Source organism: Schistocerca cancellata, chromosome 1, assembly GCF_023864275.1.
Source record: "Schistocerca cancellata isolate TAMUIC-IGC-003103 chromosome 1, iqSchCanc2.1, whole genome shotgun sequence".
Classification (NCBI taxonomy): domain Eukaryota; kingdom Metazoa; phylum Arthropoda; class Insecta; order Orthoptera; family Acrididae; genus Schistocerca; species Schistocerca cancellata.
The window spans coordinates 1133704782-1133723612 of record NC_064626.1 but is presented as its reverse complement, the minus strand read 5'-3'; the positions used below and the strand labels follow the sequence as shown (position 1 = coordinate 1133723612).

The following is an 18831-nucleotide window of genomic DNA, read 5'->3' as shown; positions in this document are numbered from 1 at the left end:
TGTTTCGCTATGTGCCTACTGTTGCCAGCCTCGCTTGTTCTGTATATTTCCACAACACTTCCAAGCCGTGAAGCCGAGGTATAAAGGACCCTTCCCTCCTAAGTGGAGACATTCCATCGCTCCATACTTGCTGGATACTTTGCTGTCACATGTCCTTCTGCATAGCTGTACACAGATAAGGTGCACACAGTAGGAAGTCCTATCTATACACTAATTTTCTAAACAAGTTTTCTCCTCGTCCATCTTTCATCGTTTTAATCGGAAAAAGTGAAACATGTGGTTACATAATAACAACATGTACTACTACGGATCCCGTTACTAAGATGAAAGATGTGTAAAATAACTTAATATGCTCATTCCAATCATAATACTGCCTGGAATGTTTAGTAAATTATTATCATTGCTCAAAATAATATCTCGTCTGAATGAATTCCATTTCATTTCCCGACACAACAGGACATGTACGATCAGACATATTAAGACAGCCATTTTTAAATTAATAGGGAATATTGATTTAAGCGTGGAATTGTTTACTTTATTACAACATAATAAATGACTTTTTCATTGCCTATATTACTGCATTATTTACTTCCTCATACATCATTACATTGGCACAAGAACTAATGCGAACCATTTGCCATGAGTAAGCAGCCTTTATCTTGATTGTATTATTTCTATTCAGTGGTAATCCCATCTGATTAGCTTGTAACAACGTAACTACCTTTATTGGGCTATAAAAGTTTCAACATTTATTTACCATTAGAAGTACAATAAAAGGCAGAAAATTATAAGACAAATATGCCTTTTTTGTTACTTTTTTACAGAACATGTCTGACGCTTATTCGACATTTTTCACAAGGAACCACACAAAAAACATTAAAAATAAAAAATAATATAAGGGCACAACTTGGTAAACAAATTTGATTGTTCTATGTTTTACAGACAGAAAGCAGATAATATCTGAATCTTATCCACACTCCTCACAAGGAACCACAAAAAAGTTACAAAATGCCATAATGACAGAAAATTCTAAGAAAATAATCAGCTACACACTCCCACAATAAACGAAAATAACTGTCTTGCAACATTAAGCCAAACAGAAGAACATCTGAATTTCCAGCTCTCGAACACAGGAGAGCCAGTCGGTTTCTCAGAGTGCAGGGCCCATCAGGGTTCGTTTCGGTATCTAATCAGAAGTAACTACTCAGTGAAACTTTTCAGATATTTTACTTCCCTACTGTTGGGAAAATCCATGAATATGTTGCATATCTCGTACGGCGATTCATCTTTTCGTGTTGTTCAAGTACCAAAAGTGCAGCACAGCCATTCCATTGTCTGTCATAGACAGAACTCACCGCCATCCATGCGAACCAGTTGATAGCACTGGTATTTTGTCGGATGAAGTATGCCATATCCAGGTAAAGAATTACCGCCGGTGTGATGTCTGTGTAAGTGGTACGGCTAGGAAAGGCTATGATCGCCGTTCCACACACTAAACAGTGTTCATCCCTGTCCATCAGGTCGCAACATATGCAATCAAGCGTGTTTACTACCTGCAGTCTGCCCCACGTCATACACTAGTGATTAACTAAAACATACCATGAGGATTGAACTGTCGGTTTCAAATGTGTGGGGGTGGGGGGGGGGGGGCACGGAACACCAGAGGATGGGCCAGACTCGCATCGGATATCGCTATTTCACCACGTTCCTACCATGATACCACATTAAGAGACGATAAATATCTCGCACCGTCGGTTCCTTGGACGACAGCAGCTCATCACGGACGTCGCTAAAGTCTACGAGAAACGTTGCAATGGGAGCAAGTATCGGCGAAATGTTGCCGACTAGAACAGGCAGCGCATAAGAGCATGGCATTATTTCGTCAGTCAATGCCGATGTTATTCTATGCGTCCGATGGTGAGCATCGCCCGCAAGAATAAGGCAAAAGATTTAAGGGGGACATTCGTACTGCCAACGCCACCGTCCCACGTGCCGAGGGTTAGTGTGGCGTAACGAATCTTGAGTAGCATCCTGTGGCTGACAAAATATCCGAAATCCGCCAGCAGGCTATCCACAGTTCTCGTCGGCAGCGGAAACATCTGTACAGTACGTGGTAATCGTTTCGTAATATACAGGGTGAGTCACCTAACATTACCGCTGGATATATTCCGTAAACCACATCAAATACTGACGAATCGATTCCACAGACCGAACGTGAGGAGAGGGGATAGTGTAATTGGTTAATACAAAGCATACAAAAATGCACGGAAATATGTTTTTTAACACAAACCTACGAATTTTTAAATGGAACCACGTTAGTTTTGTTAGCACATCTGAACATATAAACAAATACGTAATCAGTGCCGTTTGTTGCATTGTAAAATGTTAATTACATTAGGAGATATTGTAACCTAAAGTTGACGCTTGAGTACCACTCCTCCGCTGTTCGATCGTGTGTAACGGAGAGCACCGAATTACATAGTGATCCAAAGGGAACGGTGATGGGCCTTAGGTACAGAAGAGACTGGAACAGCACATTACGTCCACATGCTAACACCTTTTTATTGATCTTTTTCACTGACGCACATGTACATTACCATGACGTGGAGGACGCATAAATTGGCCAGCCCGTTCTCCTGACATTAGATCTCTGGACTTCTTTCTGTGGGGTACGTTAAAGGAAAATGTGTACCGTGATGTGCCTACAACCCCAGAGGATATGAAACAACGTATTGTGGCAGCCTGCGGCGACATTACACCAGATGTACTGCGGCGTGTACGACATTCATTACGCCAGAGATTGCAATTGTGTGCAGCAAATGATAGCCACCACATTGAACATCTATTGGCCTGACATGTCGAGACACACTCTATTCCACTTCGTAATTGAAAACGGAAACCACGTGTGTACGTATACCTCACCCCTCATGATAATGTACATGTGCGTCAGTGAAAAAGACCAATAAAAAGGTGTTAGCGTGTGGACGTAATGTGCTGTTCCAGTCTCTTCTGTACCTAAGGTCCATCACCTTTCCTTTTGGATCCCTACGTAATTCGGTGCTCTCCGATACCCACGATCGAACAGCGGAGGAGTGGTACTCAAGCGCCAACTTTAGGTTACAATATCTCCGGATGTAATAAACATTTTACAATGCAACAAACGGCACTGATTACGTATTTGTTTATATGTTCAGATGTGCTAACAAAACTAACGGGGTTCCATTTAAAGAAACGTAGGTTTGTGATAAAAAACATACTTCCGTGCCTTTTTTTATGGTTTGTATTAACCAATTACACTAGCCCCTCTCCTCACGTTCGGTCTGTGGAATCGATTCGTCAGTATTTGATGTAGTTTACGAAATATATCCAACGGTAATGTTAGGTGACTCACCCTGTATACGCTGACATATTACAGACAATGCTCCATGTCCAGGACTCGTAATGAATTATCACGCAAGCAACTTAACGCGAATCATCAGGAGCTGGTGAATAAAACTCACTGTCGCTGTCCTCCGTAGATTAGGGTGAATGGAATCCCCAAACATCTCAACATTTCTACTACTCGTAATGGGCCGAGTTCCCCATCCAGTGTTCGTCCAGTGAGCATTACCCCGATTTTGCCTTATTCAGCTCTGCCCACCGCGTCTCCATACTGTGTGAAGCAGTCGAGGGACCTTCACACCACTTCTACCGATCGCACGAGGAATAGCAGGTCATCCGCATGCACTCAACAGATGAAGGTATCGCCCCTCAACTCCAAGCCACTGACCGTCCGATCCAGCCCGTTCATGAGTGGTTCAAGTGCTACCACAGAGAGGACCATCGATGCGGGGAGCTTTCACGTACTGAGCTTATGATCGGTATAGGACCTGCATGTCGGCCGTTCACGGTCAATCGGGAGATCACAGCCCTTAGCAGTCGTATGATAATCTGAATAAAAACTGGGGGAAACGCCATGCAGCGTATTACCGATGTTAGGAAGTCATGATTAATTAAAAAAAGAGAGAGAAAAACTAAACTGCGCGCGAACATGTCATGAAGGAGCAATGGAACCGACCGGTCGCCGTGACTTCCTCAGCCCACAGGCGTCACTGGATGCGGATATGGAGGGGCATGTAGTCAGCACACCGCTCTCGCCGCCCTATGCCAGTTTAGTAATCTCGTCAAAAACTTGATCAAAATCGACAGAGACCTGAGCCGCTCTAAGTCCACATGCAGTAGCCAGAGTGATCACGTCTCTACAGACGCTGAGCGTTAATTGTATGTTGCTAGGAAGTGCAGCGAAGCTACGACGAAATGGCTGCATGAAAAATGTGCAGAAATTGAAAAAGGAATTACTGTCTGAAGGACTGATTCAGCATACAGGAGTCAAAAAACCTACCTTGACATTAAAATCAAGGGTCATAGCATTAAGAGTGTAATGGGAATTCCACTGTTAAGTGGAGGGAGCGGGTAGGTGGAAAGAGAAGGCCTCTATGAGGGGGAAAATTTTTCATATGTAGTAGATGAAGAAACAGGAGTCGATTTAGAAGAGATAGGGTATTCAGTATTAGAACCAGAAGAAAGCTTTAGAAGACTTAAGATCAAATAAGGCACAAGGGATAGATAACATTCCATCAGAATTTCTAAAATCACTGGGGGAAATGACAACAAAACGACTATTGACGCTGGTATGTACAATGTATGAATATGGTTACATACCACCTGACTTTCGGAAAAATAGCATCCACACAATTCCGAACACTGCAATTGCTGACAAATATGAGAATTATCGCACAATCAGCTTAACAGCTCATGCATCCAAGTTGCTGAAAAGAATAATATACACAAGAATTGAAAAGAAAATTGAGGATGTGTTATATGACGATCAGTTTGGCTTTAGGTGAGGTAAAGGCACCAGAGAGGCAATTCTAACGTTGCGATTGGTAGTGGAAGCAAGACTAAAGAAAAAGCAAGATACGTTCATAGGATTTTTCGACCTGGAAAAAGTGTTCGACAATGTAAAATGGTGCAAGATGTTCGAAATTCTGAGAAAAAGAGGGGTAAGCTACAGGGAGACACGGGTAAAGCACAATATGGGTAAGAGCCAAGAAGCAATAAGAAGAGTTGACCAAGAACGAAGTGCTCCGATTAAAATGGGTGTAACAGGGATGTAGTCTTTCCCCCTTCTGTACACCGAAGAAGAATAATGGAAATAAAACGGTCCAAGAGTAGAATTAAAATTCAAGTAGAAAGGTTATCAATGATTCGCTCATGGCATTTCTATCCTGAGGGAAAGTGAAGAAGAATTACAGGGTGTGCTGAATGGAATGAACAGTCTAATGAGCACAGAATATGGATTGAGAATAAATCGGAGAAAGACAAAAGTAATGAGAAGTACCAGAAATGAGAACAGCGAAAAACTTAGCATCAGGACTGATAGTCACGAAGTAGATGAAGTTAAGGAATTCTGCTACCTGGGTAGCAAAATAACCAATGACGGACGGAGCAAGTGTACCTATACGCGGTACAAAATATAAAATCGTGCAACAAGTCTGACACAAAACAAAGTAAAATGAAAATTGTAAAGCTTTTAATTTTTGAAAATTCACATGTAATTAACTGTCAGAACGGTAATTTGTAATGAAACGAAATGATAACGAAGCAAAATACTCTATAACTGTATAGAATCTATGTAGCAATGTAATTGTTCTTTTACTCACTGGTGCAAGAAACCAAAAAGACCAGCGTTATTACAGACACTCTGTGTTCTAGCCTTGAGGAAAACGCACGCTACCACGGACATCTGCCATTATAAGTTTTGAATTTTAAATAATATATGGTAATTTATACTAATCATACAATTTTCTTTCATGTGTATAGTGACCTTCATGCACAAGTAAAAATATTCTTTTCAAGGTTTTCAGTACACTGGATAAACACCAAGAACGTCCGAACAATCGCCCATTCTTGGCAGACATCTTCCGTAGGAATAATTTCATTGTAATTTCATTCCGTTCCGTCATCAACCGGCGCTTTAAAATACTCGCATCCTAATTCGTAAAGCAAAGAAATTGCACAAATTAATTTATTTCGTATTAAATTAAAAATTAAGAATATTCAGTCCAATAAAGACAATGGCCGCTTCTCGGCAAAACAAAGATTATTCCGTTTAAAAAAGAAAATACTTTCTTTAATTCAAAGTTTTCTTTTAATTAAATTTCGCTATAGTAAAGATATCCTGCAGCAATATTTTAATTTGATAAAAAGAAATATAATCCCTGAGATCACGTTTACCTTTTTATCTATTTGAACGCGCCACGTAGACTTCAATTTTAACAGATTCTAAAAGCGCCTCACTCAATCCTATATTAACAAGGCAGTGAGTCACTTGCTGTTAAATAATCAGAGCTCAGAGAACTATTTTACGAAAGTATAGATTCCGGTTCCCGATATTATCATCATTCTTTCTTGTGTCCGCTCCGCCAAATAAGTGCCCTATTCCAGATCTTGCAGAGTTAAATATCAATAAAGTTAGGCGTTGTTTTTCTTACACTCTTTTCGTCACATTCGTTGAGGACACCGTAAGTATACCTGAGACGGTGTCCGGTCCTGGGCGGTAGCGGTACACAAGGAGAACATCAAAAACCCACTAGGCCTGTCAAAAAGGGAATTTCTGGCCAAGAGAAGTCTACTAGTATCAAACATAGGCCTTAATTTGAGGCAATTTCTGAGTACGTACGTCTGAAGTACAGCACTGTACGGTACTGAAACACGGTCTGTGGGAAAACCAGAACGTTTGAGATGTGGTGCTACAAGCGAATGTTGAAAATTAGGTGCACTGATAAGGTAACGAATGAGGAGGTTCTGCACAGAATCGGAAAGGAATATGCGGAAAACACTGACAAGGAGAAGGGGCAGGATAATAGGAAACCTATTAAGACTTCAGAGAATGACTTTCGTGGTACTAGAGGGAACTGTAGAGGGCACAAACTGTAGAGGAAGACAGAGATTGGAAGTACATACAGCAGATGGTTGACGACGTGCGCTGCAAGTGCTTCTCTCAGATGAAGAGGTTGGCACAATAGAGGAATTCGTGGCGGGCCGCATCAAACCAGTCATAAGACTGATGACCCACAAACAAAAACATATATTGCAAGAATTGTTTGATCTGGGGAAATTTGTGTGAAAATACTGTCTTGAACCGTGGCGCCATTAGTCGCGCCAAGACTTTACAATCACCACTAAGAATGGTGAGTGGTTGGTAGTGATCCAGCTCTCATGCACCGACCTTGCTCTGCTAGACACACTGAATGACTGGTAACCACTTTACCACATGAAAACGCAAAAACTTAATAAGTCTAACATTATTAACGTTGGAGCCCATATTATATTAATGAAAAAAAATTGTTTTTACACGATCTTTAGGTTTATCACATTGAAAATACGATTTTCCGTCGTCAACTTTGACCTCAGTTTTTCAAATATAAGGGAGTGTAGCAAAAAGCTGAAACAAATGTCTCTTTATTATCAATACAGAACCGCCTTGGAAAACTTGATCAAACTCGGTGACCCACATGCCAGACGCTCGTCTTGTGAGTGCCAGTGTGGAACTATATACACGGTGATTTTGCTGACTGGAGCCGTACTGAAGGGAACGGTCCCTAGAGGATAAGGGGCAAAAGTATCTCACAGACAGAAAACGCGTTCCAATACAGGTACACCGACTTGAAGATGGAGATAAAAGACGTTTGGCATTGACAAATCGCCTGCTGACTTCTGCCACCTGTCCCTCGGCCGAAGTTTGTTTCACGATTTTTCTGACATTTCGCCAGCACGAGTGGCTGACATCGTCAATGCTTCACATCCGATTGCTGGTGGCAGACGAGAGTCGAGCTCGCCGCCGTAGGTTATACTGTACGTACCTGGTGCGCGAACGTACGAGGGCTTTCTCGTGGTAATTACTGCTATGTTTCCCCCCGTCTTACCTGCAATGGTCGTTCGCTGCAGCACAGTAATCCAGGATCTGTTCACTTTGAGGCTTTCCTCCTTTTTGAGAACGAAGCACTGTATGCCTAAAACGGGACACAGCTCTGTCATACAGTAGAGAAACGGTGGAGCTCCTGAAGGATTCTGTGCTACCAGAGGATGTCATCAAACATGTTAGAGTACGAGCTCCTAGACCTCCTAGGTTGGACGGATTACCTAAAGTCCATAAGGAAGATATTCCATTGAGGCCAATTATTAGCACCATTGCTTCTCCTATCTACAGGCTGGCCAAATTTGTAATTAAGTTGATGAGTCCGATAGCCAGCCACTGTGAATATCGCATCAAAAGCTCTCAGATGTTCATCGAGAAATTTAACATATTAGAGTTGACGCAAACGATATTTTAGTCAGCCTGGATGTAGTCTCACTGTTTACACAAGTTCCTGAGGAGGACGCATTGAAACTGTTAGAGCATTTTCCTCCTGAAACGATAAAGTTGTTCCGACATGTTATGACGACCACCTAATTCCTGTAAGGATGTAAATTTGATGAAATGACCGGCGGAATGGCTATAGGTTCTCCGTCTCTAGCAATGGCCAACATTTTGTGGGACATTTTGAGAAACGTACATTAGATTCAGCTCCCCTTCATTCATCTTCATTTTATCTTTATGCTGACGACACATTTATGATCTGGTCACACGGTGTAGAAGCTCTTGAGCACTTCCAGGAACATATGAACAGCAAACATTCAGTTCACCGTCGAGACACAGAAAGAGGGAAGGCTGCTGCTTTTAGATGTTCTGCTAAATGAAGGTCGGATGAACGCCTCGACCACTCAGTGTACCGCAAGCTGACGCACACTGATTTATATCCAAGTACGCAGAGTTATCTCCATCCAGTAAAGAAGGGAACGGCTTCAAAAACGCTGGTACACAGAGCAAAAACCGTTTCCGAAGACCACTTCGATTCCCTAAATCAGTCACCTGAAGTATGTGTTCTGAAATAACCGCTACGGATCACGTGATTTCAAGCCAGCATTCACAAAGAAAAGGAAACGTGAAACTGTTGAACATTCTTGTGATAAGCCACCGATTACACTTCTTTCCTTCTGCGGCGCTACATACAGCAAAATAGGCAGAGTCCTGCGAAGAGAGGTATCATATCTACACTCCTGGAAATGGAAAAAAGAACACATTGACACCGGTGTGTCAGACCCACCATACTTGCTCCGGACACTGGGAGAGGGCTGTACAAGCAATGATCACACGCACGGCACAGCGGACACACCAGGAACCGCGGTGTTGGCCGTCGAATGGCGCTAGCTGCGCATCATTTGTGCACCGCCGCCGTCAGTGTCAGCCAGTTTGCCGTGGCATACGGAGCTCCATCGCAGTCTTTAACACTGGTAGCATGCCGCGACAGCGTGGACGTGAACCGTATGTGCAGTTGACGGACTTTGAGCGAGGGCGTATAGTGGGCATGCGGGAGGCCGGGTGGACGTACCGCCGAATTGCTCAACACGTGGGGCGTGAGGTCTCCACAGTACATCGATGTTGTCGCCAGTGGTCGGCGGAAGGTGCACGTGCCCGTCGACCAGGGACCGGACCGCAGCGACGCACGGATGCACGCCAAGACCGTAGGATCCTACGCAGTGTCGTAGGGGACCGCACCGCCACTTCCCAGCAAATTAGGGACACTGTTGCTCCTGGGGTATCGGCGAGGACCATTCGCAACCGTCTCCATGAAGCTGGGCTACGGTCCCGCACACCGTTAGGCCGTCTTCCGCTCACGCCCCAACATCGTGCAGCCCGCCTCCAGTGGTGTCGCGACAGGCGTGAATGGAGGGACGAATGGAGACGTGTCGTCTTCAGCGATGAGAGTCGCTTCTGCCTTGGTGCCAATGATGGTGGTAAGCGTGTTTGGCGCCGTGCAGGTGAGCGCCACAATCAGGACTGCATACGACCGAGGCACACAGAGCCAACACGCGGCATCATGGTGTGGGGAGCGATCTCCTACACTGGCCGTACACCACTGGTGATCGTCGAGGGGACACTGAATAGTGCACGGTACATCCAAACCGTCATCGAACCCATCGTTCTACCATTCCTAGACCGGCAAGGGAACTTGCTGTTCCAACAGGACAATGCACGTCCGCATGTATCCCGTGCCACCCAACGTGCTCTAGAAGGTGTAAGTCAACTACCCTGGCCAGCAAGATCTCCGGATCTGTCCCCCATTCAGCATGTTTGGTACTAGATGAAGCGTCGTCTCACGCGGTCTGCACGTCCAGCACGAACGCTGGTCCAACTGAGGCGCCAGGTGGAAATGGCATGGCAAGCCGTTCCACAGGACTACATCCAGCATCTCTACGATCATCTCCATGGGAGAACAGCAGCCTGCATTGCTGCGAAAGGTGGATACACACTGTACTAGTGCCGACATTGTGCATGCTCTGTTGCCTGTGTCTATGTGCCTCTGGTTCTGTCAGTGTGATCATGTGATGTATCTGACCCCAGGAATGTGTCAATAAAGTTTCCCCTTCCTGGGTCAATGAATTCACGGTGTTCTTATTTCAATTTCCAGGAGTGTATTTACCGACCTTCTAAGAAATTAAAGCAGATGCTACGCCCTGTTAAAGACGGTCTCGGCTACAGGATTCCTGGAATTTCGAACATCCCATCTGAATGTGGTCAGTCCATTAGTACCGTTTTCAACTGCTGTGCAGAACATAAATGGCGTATTAAAAATCGTGACCTGGAGAAATTCGTAGTTGCTGAGGACAACCTCACAAATAAACGTTAAACACTCTCTGATGAAACAAAAGTTTTTTCCCAAGCTCCCACATACTGGTACTCTATAATTAAATAGGCTGTAGAAATATGAATGTGTGAGAAAATCTTTAACTCTGACGGCGGATATAATCTTAAGGTGCATGGAAGCGAGCTCTCGATGCAGAGAAGAACCATAGATTTCCGTCGCAATGTTTACGCTACGGCGGGAACGGTGTCACCACCAGTGCAGACGTTGACACCAGCTGCGACAGCGTGACATAACTACCGACCAATCAGAAGACACTACAGCAGCGATTTTGACTGTCAGTTGCTCCTGACGATGTTAATGGTGGAAATCTTCGAAAGCAGGAGGTTTTACTCTGAATTGACGCGTAAAGATTTCCTCGTATTTGTTGGACAGCACAGAAATCCAGGATCAGTTCAGCGTGCTGCAGCGAACTACCGAAGCAGGTAGCAAGGGGATAGCCATAGCGCCAGGTGCATATACACTGTCCAGTCACATTAATGTGACCACTTGTCAAAAGCAGGTAGCAAGGAGATATCCATACCGCCAGGTGCATGTACATTCTCCAGTCACATTAATGTGACCACTTGTCAAAAGCAGGTAGCAAGGAGATAGCCATAGCGCCAGGTGCATATACACTCTCCAGTCACATTAATGTCACCAGTTGTGAAAAGCCTGAACAACCACCTCTTGCAGCGCGAACCATTACGAGATATGCAGAAAGATGTCAATGAGGTTGTCGAAGGTACAGCCGGCGATATGGAGCCATGCTGACTCCAGTGCTGTGGGCAGCTACGCTATGTTTCTAGGCTGCGAATCCGTGGCACATACAGCTAGCTGCGCTATGTTTTGTGAAGGCATTGCTAATTACGCATATAAAAACTTTTTTCGTGATTTTCTTTAGATTTCTATTCTTTTTCTTTTGTTCATATGGGCATTTCTAACAGTGATTATGTAACATTCTACTGTGGTTTTTAAATGTAAAGATGTAACTGTGATTATTTCATTTCCCAATGGATAAATATGTTTCTTGCTTTGTACCTGCGGTAAAGTTTGTAAAGTTCTCTTTTGGAATATTATTAATTGTGAAAAATGCAGTCAATAACATTTATAAAGATTTATGTAATTTACGATAACGATATAACATCTATAGACAGGGGACTGCGATAGTGATATCGATAGTCGAAAGGTTGTTGTGTAGTAGAGGGGATGATGGATGGTGTGTTTGTGAAGCGTGCGCGGAAAAATAGTACTGTGTTTTATGAAAAACATACGTAATTGTATGGACAGTGATACCGAACTATCAGATTGTTAATTCTCTTTACCACTGCGGTATGTAATGCCATCGCCAGCGAACTTTAAGAGCAAATAAATCGGACTGTGAAAGTGCCGCTAACAATACTTTGTTGTGGCCGACACGAACAGTGCTTTTATGCGAATGAACTTTGGTGGTATTGGTTTTGGGTGGTGGAACTGTTGTCTATCACATTCTATCAAGCCGTGAAAGTGAAGACTTTAATTAACTGTGCAATATAAATGACTTTCAGTGACGTTGTCGAAGTTTGAAATGCGAGAACAGAGTGGACATAGTTTAAGGTGTGCTTCACACACAAGAACAATTCTATGAACTGTGTATTTGTGGCTAAGACTATATGCACGTGACGAACTGTGTAATTATGGCCGATAGCGTCACGGACAGTGCATAAAGTGTAAAAACGAGCGATGTCTATGTAATGTACTTTGAAAGAGAGGACATGTCAACAACGGTCGTATACTTGCGTCTTGTGGTTTGATAATCACCATGGGGTTAATGATATGGCTGTGCCGCAACTTTATTTGCGTTTCGCCGGAGAAGATTAACCAGCGGAACTGCCTGTATCCTGCTCTCATCATCGTAACCCGCCGACATCGTGCTGCCCGACGCAACGCTTCGTATGCAACAAAAAGTTAAGAGATTTCGCCGAACGCTATGCCCTGACCTAGAAACTTTTTTTCTCTGTTAAAAGTATAAGAATTACAGACTCTATTCAAATAAATTCTTTGTTTAGCTTATGTTTGCTTTCTGCTAACGAAAATAAAATTACAATCATTGAATTAAAAGTTGCTTGCTGGTCATTGTTGAAACACCAGTAAATATAAACTTCTTCCTCTCATTAGAACTAATTCTCCTTGCATGTCAAAATTATTGTAGTTATTTTATGTAGTTTTATGTATTGTTATGAGACTAGGTATATGACTGTGACTAATAAGACTATTTTGTCGCGAAATACGGCGTCGAACGAAAATTACGGCGACCGCCATAATTGCTTGCGATCTGACCAAAAACGTAAAAGCTGCTATTCCCGTGTTGGTGCATTTCCTGACGTGAGCGTGAATTATAAATTTCAGCTGTCAAATCACGTAGGGACTGTTTACCCAGTAATAAAAGTTTTTGATATTGTATTGCTACGACTCGTAGTATTAAGAGACACTGGTTATACTCAAAAGTGGGTAGATGTATGGTGAACCCCCCCCCCCCCCCTCAGTGTTCATACAGTTATTAACAGTATTGTGTGTGATTCACGAAATTTTGTCACTTTTCTAATTCCTTTCAGATATTGTCTTAGATGTCTTTGAAGTTTCAGAGAATATATACACAATTTTGTCGGTTAATTTCAGAGCAGTTTCTCGTGAATATTAGAGTTTCAAGTTCATAAACAAGGTGGGATCGTGACCAATTGAGAATTATAACAAAGAATGTGGTTTTCCGACTAGAATTTTGGATGACTTCACAGTTCAGATTTTGATAATTATTTTTCCTGTGGGTTGAGGTCATCACAGTTTCTCGGCTGAGAATCCGTGGCACATACAACCCGATCGAACTGATCCCACAAATTCTCTATTCGGTTTAAATCTTTGGAATTTGGTGACCAGGGCATACGGTAAACACGTCCTGATGCTGTTGAGACCGCTCACGTACACTGCGAGAGGGGAGACACATTGCATTGTCCTGCTGGTAGATGCCCTAGTGCCGGGGAACCAACTGGATATGGGGTGGACATGGTCTCCAAGGATAGATGCATACCTGTGTTTATCCACTGTGCCTTCCAGATTGACTAGATCATCAAGGGAATGCCACCAAAACGTTCCCCAGACTATAACACTCCCTCCTTCGCTGCTTTGAGACACTTCACGCCGTACTCGCCAACGAGCGTCTGTCCAGTGGAGCATAAAATGGAAGTTACCTTAAGATGCAACCTGTCGACACTCAGTGGAGGTCCATTTGCGATATTGGCGTGCAGGTTCCAGCATTTGAGGCCAAGCAACGTTCACAAGCAGTCGTTGAGCAGGAGTCACTGAGGTAGCCTCTTGGTTCATCTGGATGGTCAGTTGCTCAACAGTTGCACATCTATCGGTCTGTTCGCCCGCACACGTCTCCGCATCCGTCGTTTGCCTTGTTATGTATGGTCCGTGGTGCACCACAGCTGCTCCACCGCCACAGTTTTGGATAACGACTTTTTGCTGTGTACAGTATACTTTAACCAAGGAAGCATGCGAACAGTTTACAACCTTAGCCGTTCCGGAAAAGCTTCCATCCTTGGCCCGAAAGCCAATGATCATGCCCTTTTGGACGTCTGGTAAATCGCTCACATTCTGCTTTACGACAACGACTGCACTAGAGATGGGCAAAGTCGTTCATCCTTGGGAACTAGTTCACTGGTGATCGCTCTTTTTTGGGAACCGTTCATTTTTAGTCCTTCGCCGTTCATTGTGCTTGGTATATGGTTCTTATGAAAAACTGAAAATCAGTAGCATAGGTGACTGAAGATGGAAAGCACCAAGAGGGGGGACCCTGTGCCACTGAAATAATAATGTAGGGCTTATCATATTCTCTTTACAAAATGTGACACCATACACTCGATTACGAAGAGCGGGCTTCATTCGGTTGTAAGTCGGTCTACCTTCCATAACAATGAAAATGCTTTCTTCCCTTAGATAAAAAAAAGGAAAATTTCCACTCGTGTTTGCCATGCCGACGTCCTTTGCATGTGTAATAACAAAAAATCTTGGCTTTTTACAAGTATTTCTTCTTGGCAGAAGCCAACAAGATATTTGTCAAGAAGTGTCCACGAGTGCCGAAACAATTTCTTTGACAGCGTTGGTTTCAGCGACTGAAAGCACATATGAAACTACAGCAGGAACAAGGGAATGATCTGTTCCAATTAGTGTTTTAACACCACGCTCAGTACGGTAGTAATATTATTCACGACAACTGTCACTATCCGTATTTCTTGCAAAACGTGCCGGCCTTGTTACCAAAGGGCTAGCTGTGGTAATCCTTTAGCATAACCACTTTGCATGCCCTACTGAGAGTGGAGGTAAAACACTAAACAGAAAGACCACGCGCTCGTCACAAAAGGTAATGTTAGATATCCCTTGCCTAGTGAACCGCAACTAGATCTAGTCATACAATAAAAAATATTTAAGACTAACAATATGCAGGGAGCCGGAGAGGAACTACACTGCCAAATATCTTTTATTTCCCTCTTTATGTGGCTGTACCTCCATTGTAACGTATTATCGACCGTATATATATATATATATATATATATATATATATATATTTCACCTTAACTTCTCAGGTATCGTTTCCTGGAGTTAGTCGCCATTTAGTGAAATAGCCCTTTTAGAATGACTTCCGAATATCAAGGACACATCATTACAGCTCATATCAGAAAGCGCTTTAGTAGCCACGCTGTACCCGTTGATGTAAGCACGGAACAAGTGGAGCTGTGTAGCAGATAATGGAAGGAGTAGTTGTGTGGTGGGGAGGTGCGGACGATTGCAGTCAGATAAACCACACGCACATCAGTCAGCTGCCATGGCTACGACGGAACACCAGCCTGACCCAGCCGAACACCGTGAGTAGTGCAGCATCCATCACAGCACGCTTATACCCGTACGAGGCGTCTTAAGAAAATCAGGTAACACTGCTGAAGAGTGGATTGCAATTTGACTCTGAAATCACACTAAACCAAATGAAAAGACACAGATTTTTTTGAGACAGGCTAACCGATCATGAGCAGTCGTCTCATATCATGGAGATCTACCATACCTTCATCACGCAATTCAGATCTACGTCTACGCTCTGTGAATCACTGTGAACTGCATGGCAGATGACACTTCTTATTTGACCATATTTTAAGGTTTCTCCCGTTCCATTCACGGAAGGAGTGTGGAAACAAGGTTCAAATGGTTCAAATGGCTCTGAGCACTATGGGACTCAACTGCTGTGGTCATAAGTCCCCTAGAACTTAGAACTACTTAAACCTAACTAACCTAAGGACAGCACACAACACCCAGCCATCACGAGGCAGAGAAAATCCCTGACCCCGCCGGGAATCGAACCCGGGAACCCGGGCGTGGGAAGCGAGAACGCTACCGCACGACCACGAGATGCGGGCGTGGAAACAAGGAATCCTGTTACATTCTTTATTTTATATGAACGGACTTTAGGTAAATAGTTTTTGTGTGTGCAGAGAAGGTTTGAAAGGTTGTGTGACATTTCTTTACACTATGTTGCCACTCAAACAATTCCCGCCACAATTCTTTGTATTCGCCCGATGTCCCATTTTCGTATGATCTGATATTGGCATTACACACTACATTAATAATGTGTTTCTTGGTGACGCCACTCTTACTTATTATAGTTGGACGTACGTTAAACAAATGTGCCTTATCACATTACAAACGCATGTATTCCGTACGTATGAAACTAATACAAATGTGCCTTATCACATTACAAACGCATGTATTCCGTACGTATGAAACTAATACTCACCATTATGTCGTATTAATTAGTTACAAGATGTCAGCTGTCTAGTAGTTGTGTTTGGTTTCCTCTTTGTCTGCAGATCTTAAGATGGTCACTACTGACCGAAATTGAAGGTCTGAGGACACAAGTTTAGTAATCATAGGCTGGAATAAAAGAAACTAATTCTACACTTCCTGGATCACTGTTTTTACTCGCGACCGTATTGTAGCTTGAACATTAAGGTATCGGTTGTACAAGTGATTCGTATGCATTTCTTTTGTACACAATTTCCTATTTTCCCAGTATCCTTCCAGTGAATGGCGGACTGCCGTCTCCTTTAGCTACAACTGAGTCTACAGTATCATCTCCTTGTTCTTCGACTCCCTGCACATCGTTACTCCTAAATATTTGTACTGTGTGACTAACGCTAGTTGCGACTTACTAATGTTGAAGGCAAAGGATATCCAGCATTTACACTTTGTGATGTGCGCACCTTTTTAATTTCTGAAAATTAAGAGCTAGTTGATAGTCTTTGCATCGTTACTGATATTTTATGGACGCCTGACTGGAATGGTACTGTAATTATTCCGGGAAAGATTTCTCTCTTCGATAGCTCCATCATTTGCGACAAATCTGACATTACACCTAATATTGGATGCGGTTCAGTGTTAGGTGAACTCTACAAACACTTGCTACATGGTCAGAGTCAGACGACAACAGATATTCGGCGTCAAGATAGAGGTTGACATTCTTAAGTGTTGTTGTGGTCTTCAGTCCGAAGACTGGTTTGATGTAGCTCTCAATGGTACTCCACCCTTGTGCAAGCTTCTTCATCTTCGAATAACTGCCCCAACCTACATCCTTCTGAATCTGCTTACCGTATTCATCTCTTGGTCTCTACGATTTTCAACCCACGCCCCGCCACACTTCTCTCCAGTACTAGACTGGTGATCACATGATGTCTCAGAATGAACGCTATCAAACGTTCCCTTCTTTTGGTCAATTTGGGCCACAAATTTCTTGTCTCTCCACTTCTCTTCAATACCTCCTCGTTAGTTACGTGATCAACCCATCTAATCTTCAGCATTCTTCTGTACCATCATATTTCGAAATCTTCTATTCTCTTTTTGTGTAAACTATTTATCGTCCCTGTTTTACTCTCAGACATGGCTACAATCCAGAGAAATGCCTTCAGAAAAGACTTCCTAATACTTAACTCTTTATTCGATGTTAACAAATTTATCTTCCTCAGAAATGCTTTTTGTCCGTGGCCAGTCTAGATTTTATTTCCTCTCTATCTCGCCCATCAGCAGTTATTTTGCTGCCAAATACAAAATTGATCTACTACTTTAAGTGTCTCGTTTATTAATCTAATTCCCTGAGCAAGACGTGATTTCATTCGACTAAATTCCATTATTCTTGTATTGCTTTTTGCTGATTTTTATCTTATAGCCTCTTTTCAAGATACTGTCCATTCCGCTCTCCCAAGTCTTTTGGTGCCTCTCACAGAATCACAATGTCAGTGGCAAACCTTAAAGTTTTTTATTTCTTCTCTCTGAATTCTAATTCCTTCTCAGAACTTTTCTATGGTTTCCTTTTCTGGTTGCTCAATGTACTGACTGAATAACGTAGAGGATAGACTTCAGCCCTGTCTCACTCCCTTCTCAACCACTGATTACGTTTTATGTCCCTCGAGTCTTATAATTGCTGTCTGATTTCTGTACAAGTTGTAAATAGTCTTTTTCTCCTGTGTTTTACACCTGCTACCTTCACATTTTCAAAGAGTTCTCCTATCAACACTGTCAAAAGCTTTCTCTAAATCTACAAATGCTATGAACGCAGATTTGCCTTTCGTTAACCTGTTTCCTAAGATAAGTTATGGTGTCACTATTGCCACGCCTGTTCTTTCATTTTTCCGGGATGTAAACTGATATTCCCTCATAACTAATTTTTTTAAACAATTATAGATATATATTTTTGTATTGTTGCGCAGATAGTTAGTGTGCTGCATAATGTGGTGCCCTATGGCGAAAGACGTAGAACATCATGAGATTCAGTTTAACCCGATCTGGTGAGGATCAAAATCACGCCCAAACACGCGAGCAGTACTCAAGAAAGGGTCGCGCTACAGTTCCGTACGTGGTCTTCTTTATAGACGAGCTGCGATTCTTCCGTTAAAGGGAATTCGATATTTTGTCTTACCTAACACCGACCTTCCACCTCACACCACTTTACCGAACAGGGTGGCACAGTAGCTAGCACACTGGACTC

General features: G+C 42.9%; 1 protein-coding gene across 1 annotated transcript in view; it reads left to right on the top strand.

The window, feature by feature from the left end:
- The window catches only part of LOC126163105 (putative inorganic phosphate cotransporter), a 328093-nt gene that overhangs the window by 75709 nt on the left and 233553 nt on the right, over positions 1-18831 (top strand). The gene's annotated exons all lie outside the window — the stretch shown is intronic.